The following is a 6,790-nucleotide window of genomic DNA, read 5'->3' as shown; positions in this document are numbered from 1 at the left end:
CCAAAGTTTGGGTGCTTCAGTTCTTCTTAGAAAGGGGAACAAATTACCCACAGAAGCAAATATGGAGACAAAGTGTGGAGCAGAGTCGGAAGGAAAGACCATCCAAAGACTGCCCCACCTGGGAATCTATCCCACATATAGTCACCAAACCCAGACACTAATGTGAATGCCAAGTGTGTGCTGATATAGCTGTCTCCGGAGAGGCTTTGCCAGAGCCTGATAAATACAAAGGCTCACAGCCATCCATTGGAATGAGAACAGGGTCCCGAATGGGGTCCCCAATGGAGGATTTAGGAAAAGGACTGAAGGAGCTAAAGGGGTCTACAACCCCATAGAAAGACAATAATATCAACCAACCAGATCCACCAAGCTCCCCAGGACTAAACCATCAACCAAGTACACATGGAGGGACACATGGCTCCAACTGAATGGCCTTGTTGGGCATCAGTGGAAGGAGAGGTCCTGTGAAGGCTCACTATCCCAGTGTATGGGAATTTGAGGGTGGAGAGGTGGGAGTGGATGGTGGGGGGACACCCTCATAGAAGCAGGAGGGGGATGGATGAGATAGGGGGTTTTCAGGTGGGCAAGGGCTAACAAGGAAAGGGTACAACATTTGAAATGTAAATTTAAAAAATCCAATAAAAAAGATAAAAAAGACAACTATAATTACATATATACTTTATAACTATATATATAACTAATAATTATATATAATCATTATATATGTGTGTGTAACATATGACATTATACATATATGCATGCAATTATAGATATGTGTGTGTGTGTGTGTGTTTGCTGTCTAATCCAGTTGAAGAGGCCTCAAGGCTCACTTGGACTTGGAAACAACTTTTAGCTTCTCTAGTCTTTCATTTATCAATTAATCTATCTATATAAGGCCATGTTTGACACTTATTTCACTTGGAATTGTGGAGGAATTTTTTTTCTTTGTGTTGATCCTCCTCTTTGTATACTGGACACTGGTTAAAATCCACTTAGAGGCATCTCCATGACATTACTGAACAAGAGAATGGCTTACTTCCTATAGTTACAGGATACTTTGAAATACGTCCTATAATCCACTGGGACTTAGATGACGTTTGCATAGCAAGGAGGAAAATATTCTCCATTTTAACTCCTCTGACCACATCAGTGTGGTTCTCCAAGAACTATTGTTAAACACTCAGAGAATCTATTGCACTAATTTGGTATTTTTAAATATTGTATAATATTTAGTCAGAGTAGAAATTAAACACTTTAAAGTAATCCTTGATTAGCTATATAGTTCTTAAGCCATTACTTGGAGTGGGAATTCTGGAATTTTGGTTTCTTTAAGAACACATAAATATTATAGTATGTTTTTATTCTGATCCCAGGTGTAATATAAGGAATTAGGATTATGCGAGCATATAGAAGAAAATTAAATTTTAGCAAGCATTGTGACACATTATCAAAAAGACCTTGATATGAAGAAATAACTCCATGCAAATAAGAAGATAAAGACCAGACAAATATCCTTATATGTTGACCCCATAATTGTAGTTTTGGAAGATAGAAGTCATTCATTTCCTCTGCTTTAATTAAGATAGGTCAGTGCACAGGCAATGTCCTGAAAAAAAAAATCACCTCTCCCTCTAGTCCAATCTTACAGTCTATCAAGGGTTTTTGGTGCAACCCATTGCAAAGAAGTCCTAACTCCCCTAATTCTCAAAGGCTGAGAATAATAACCTTTTGTGGCTTTCACAGTCCAGAGAACTTTTTGCCATAGCACACCTTTTTGTTTTGAATGAATTCAATAGCAGAGAAAGTAGCAGGTGTGCAACAAAACATCTTTCAATCTATGTTTACAGCCTCCTCTAGAAATAAACTAAGGAATTCCCATTGCTATATTGGAGTAACTGGTTGGGTGACTTTGAGGCAAAAATCCCTCTTTGTGGTTGAGCATTCCATTAGGTTCTTTACCTATAGACAGCTCTGTATCATGAGATAAAGAATAGTAACATATGTTGGAAGTAGTTTACCCATTATCTGTCCTTAACGGGACTGTGTTCTTACTCCGAAAGCTGTTACATTTCCCTTGTTCTTACCACAGAGTAAAGGGACCAGCCTGATTCAAGACAGGGGTTTTGGAGGACATTTTGAGACAAAAATGCTTGAGTGTGTTATGGAAGGGGCCTTTGAAATAGCAAATCTCATTGCTGAGCCAGCTTCTCATTGATTAAACAGCACAGATTCATTTGCTAATATAACATATATGTAGGAGGCATTTACTTCTTTATAAAATTAAACTTAGTGCCTAATTGATAGGAAACTTGCTGTTGAGTCCTGACAACTGGCTGGACTCAAGCATCAGACCTCCTTATGACATCCAAACAAGGCTTATCTGTTGGGTCTTTCTTTGGAAGCACGTACTGACAATAGGCAGAAAGTAGTTTCTTTCCGTTTAGAGGTTTTAGAGGGCCATAAGGGACAGAATATTTGATTTTCACCCTCTGGTTTCCTTAAATTGTATAAGGTCATGGGTATATGATATTCTATACTCATGATCATAATGACAAAGACATCTGCCTTTACCCTGAGATCCTTTCTGTCTAGCCTTGGAGTGACCAACTGCTTATAACTCTCCTCTTATAATCAGTATGTATGAGCGTGTGATGTGTATGGGGGTGGTGTGTGTGTGTGTGGGTTGTCTGTGTGTGGGTATCTGTGGAGGGTTTTACGTGTGGAAGTGGGTATGTGGGTGTGGGTGTGAAAATGGAGGTAGGCAGCCAGAAAAAAAAAAAGCTTTCATCCTATAAAAATTAAGGGATAATCATTTGACCTTACTTTGAGCAAAAAAGGAAACAAATATTCAGAGACTTAAGGCTTTTGGACTTCTTGGAGGTCAGGGTAGTTCCCTAAGGATCATTTTCTATGAACAAAAGCTTTTAGAGATGATTTTTTTTTCTTAATTTGGCATCGGGATTTGTTAGGCTGTGTTTGTTCTTCCTGCAAGTTTTAAGTCCCCTCTGGAAACCAGTGGATATATTATATAAAACCATGTGTCAGACTCAAAACAAAAACAGAAAACTAAACATTCCAAAACACAGGTTAGAGGCCTGGTGCTACCTCCTTAGTCTGCTATGTAAAGAAGTAGTAGTATAGTGCCAAAGAGAGTAGTATAGACTCCAAACAGACAGGAAGCCACACAGGTGCCTCCATTTTCTTATATGTAGTTACTTTAACTAAGATGGAGGTGAAGTTACAATGCATATGCCCTTTTGTGTTATCACTAGCAAACATGGCAGCCAAGTCACATGATTTCCTCCATCTTAATAAGGTAACTATTGATTGTGGTTGCTTTCTGCTGTGGGTGACTTCAACTCCACAGTAAAGTAAGCCCATCCCCAGTCAGGACACAGGTCCATATTAGATATAGACTAAATGTGGACTGTAATACAATTTTATTTAAAATGACACACTTTAGTTAGGCCCATAGGGCTATAGGAGGGGATGATCATGATGGCCTAGAGAAGGAAGCCAAATATAGCAAAGTAAAGAAACAAAGGAAGGAATTCCATGCTCTCAGCTCAAATAAGCGGTCTAGACATAGCTGTTAGAGTGTTTTGTTTGTTTCTTTTTAAGTCAGTGAGAGGTTCCATCTCAGCTTCTAGAGAGGGAAAAGAAGGAATGGACCCATCAATGATTTTTAGCTCATACTGATGCTTTGAGGAATCCAAAGATTAGTCAGTGTCCAGGTGGAGAGGAACTCCCCAAATCTTCCTAGTTAAAGTCCCCCCTTCTGGCCTCTGGATAAGGCTTTACCCCCCCACACACATTATGAGGGAGCATAATTGCAAGTCAGGCTCCAGGTTAATGTGCATTTTGGTTTTAGTCAGTAAATCCTCTGAAGAACTCACAAGATGAGGTCCTCAAAATATTACCATTGTAAGGTTCTTGATGGGGTTTGTTTTTGTCTGCTGGTTAAAGAAGTAAATGGTAGGAAAAGTCTGCATAGAGGATAGCACTGGAGGAATTCTCAGACACAGGAAATAAAATTGGCCAGTAAGGAAAGAAGGAAAGAATTTATTAGTTATGAGCATCTATGCACGTTCACAGCAAAGCAAACACAGAAAGAGCTTCTACAAAGTGTGTGCAGTAGGTGGGATTGAGGAGATTCTAGCAGCCAAAGGGCATCTACTTTATTAATTTTTAATTGGTGAAATTGATCTTTAAGAATTTCATAAATGTACATAATACATTCTAATTACTCTTGCTTCCTAAGCTTGCTTATCTCCCTCCCAAGCCTGTTAATCTCCCCACCCTTATCTACAAATCCCTTCTCACATTCAAGTACTTTTGTTTAGTTTTGTGATCCACTGAGTTTAACCTGGGCAGCTAGGTGGTCATGGATTTGTAACTATTCCCAGAGGAGACTCACCTTTTATTTTGACACAGAGAATCTCAGAAACTATCACTCATCCTTCTGGGTAGCCTGGCTGGCCTGAAGATTCTGAAGACTACTAAGGTTTCAGGAACACACCGCCTCACATGGCTTTTAAGTGATTCTAGGGATCTAACCTCAGGTCACCATGCTTACATAGGAAGTACATCCCTCAAAGCCCCTCCACAAAATTTTAACTTTGAAGTAGTGAATTTGGGTATCCTCAGGTGCTGATAATCTTGATAATTTGAAAATAAACGTTTTTTAATATTCAAATTAGCATTTCTTACTCTTCATAAAACGACATTTTAAGTTTCTTCTCTTTTAAATAGAGTGAAGATTCAACATAGAAATCTGCCTTAAATTCTGTTCTCCACACTCCCAGATGTAGTGAGCAGGATGCTTCCTTTCCTCCCATTCAACACTCATCAAGTTTCAACATAATCAATATGACAGGTCATGAGCAACTGACAAGCAGGTGCCACCTCTTGTGCATCTAGTCACGCTAACGTGGTTCCCCCAACTAAATGAAGCTTCATACAGATCCCTACCCTTTTTCTGTGATCTATTTTGTGACTCACTCAAAAGTTAGAGGAAGAGAAATCTCAACACTTTTTATATGCCAAGAATTCCCACTAAAAGAATCTACTGGTGATCTCTCCCCAGAAAGCTCCCTAACAGCTACTGTGTGCTCTGAATGCAGAGGATTATGGAGCACTGTGAACACCCAGAAGTCCATGTGGGGCCCACTCACTTCACTTCTTGCCATATTCTAGTTATTTCTATGTTCTCTCTGAGCAAAATGTTATGTATTAACTCACTTCTAGATTCAGTACATTCTATAGCAGAGCTCTCCACTTTTTCTCCCTCTGTGGGATGGGCAGAAGAGCTTCCAGAATCTCGTTTTATACCTCTTAGTACAAAACTCAGTAATTTCATTTAAGAATATACCCGTTATATAAAAAATACAATGTCTCCTGAGAATGTTGTTCCTTAATTGAAAATGGTGCAAAGGCTTCTGATGGTTTATACAAACTTCCTTACAAATAAGGAATCGTGGACAACGGCCAATCTGGCAGTATTCAATTCATAATTTTATTCTTTGCTGCTGTTTTGGCTGCTTGAACAAAAGAATTACACAAGCTCTTGACTCCCCACATAAAACCTGAAATCCTCTGTTTGTGTTAAAGGCTTGTTAAATTCTTCTTATTGGTATTCTAGCTTGTAGGATTTCATTTTTATTATTATGAAAGTATTATAAAATATCCATTCCTTTAATTATAAATAACAATAACAAAGCATGCTTCAATTGCAGCTATGTACAGCTATGTAGCTACATATATGGATGAGGGAATATTGTAACATCCTTACTCTCAGCTACTAAGCCCCTAGGATGCCAGCCTTATTTTTTCTAGAGCTCAGTGATATATACAATCCTTTCTCCAGATATAATCATGTTCTACTCTCCATGTTTCTTGATGCCACTCAAAAAAATTTTCAACTGGTTCAAGGATGATTTCATTTCCACAGCCCTGAAAATAGTATGATAGGAATCCAGTTCTATGAAAAGCTAGATACCATCAAAGTCCCGAATCATTAGAAGCATTCAAGTGAACTATTTTACTTGTATGCAGCTTTACTCAAATTGAAACAGGTATTTGCAAAAAAGACAGGGTTTATCATAGATGAATACATTGTATTATTAAACCTCTATAACTGTATATATTTATACACTGTATTAATCTAGACTGAAGCCCTGTTAGTTTTAAATTATATATTAAATATTATGTGGTCATAGTAGTACATCAGAGGTCATTACTAGACTCCTAATGATATCGCAACAGTTTTTCTCTAAGACCAATATATTTTTAGAGTTGCTGACATACAAGACCTGTGTTTTCCCTATGCCCTCAAAATGAAAGATTATTTATAACTAGATGGCAGGATATATTTATATATATATATATACATACACACACATATATATTATATATATATGTATATATATATATATATATACTAGTTGATCATTGACATAAGATCAAAGGTACAACTAACATAAACTTCTCTTTAATCAGGACTTGGAAGAGGATACACCCACTCAAAAATTTCAGAAACCACCACAAATTTGATTTCTAAAATGATGATACATATCCTTGCAGATAATTCTATGTGATTAAATACACACCTATCTTAAGGACACAAAAATATGGAAATTAAAGACTATCTTGTATTTATAGTTGAATGACAAACATCTGTTTGTCAAATTTTCTTTCTTTTTTTAAATTTTTATTAGGTATTTTCCTCATTTACATTTCCAATGCTATCCCAAAAGTCCCCCATACCCTCCCCCCCACTCCCCTACCCACC

Source organism: Mus caroli, chromosome 2, assembly GCF_900094665.2.
Source record: "Mus caroli chromosome 2, CAROLI_EIJ_v1.1, whole genome shotgun sequence".
Classification (NCBI taxonomy): Eukaryota; Metazoa; Chordata; class Mammalia; order Rodentia; family Muridae; genus Mus; species Mus caroli.
The sequence above is the reverse complement of the archived record's forward strand: the minus strand, read 5'-3'. Positions refer to the sequence as shown.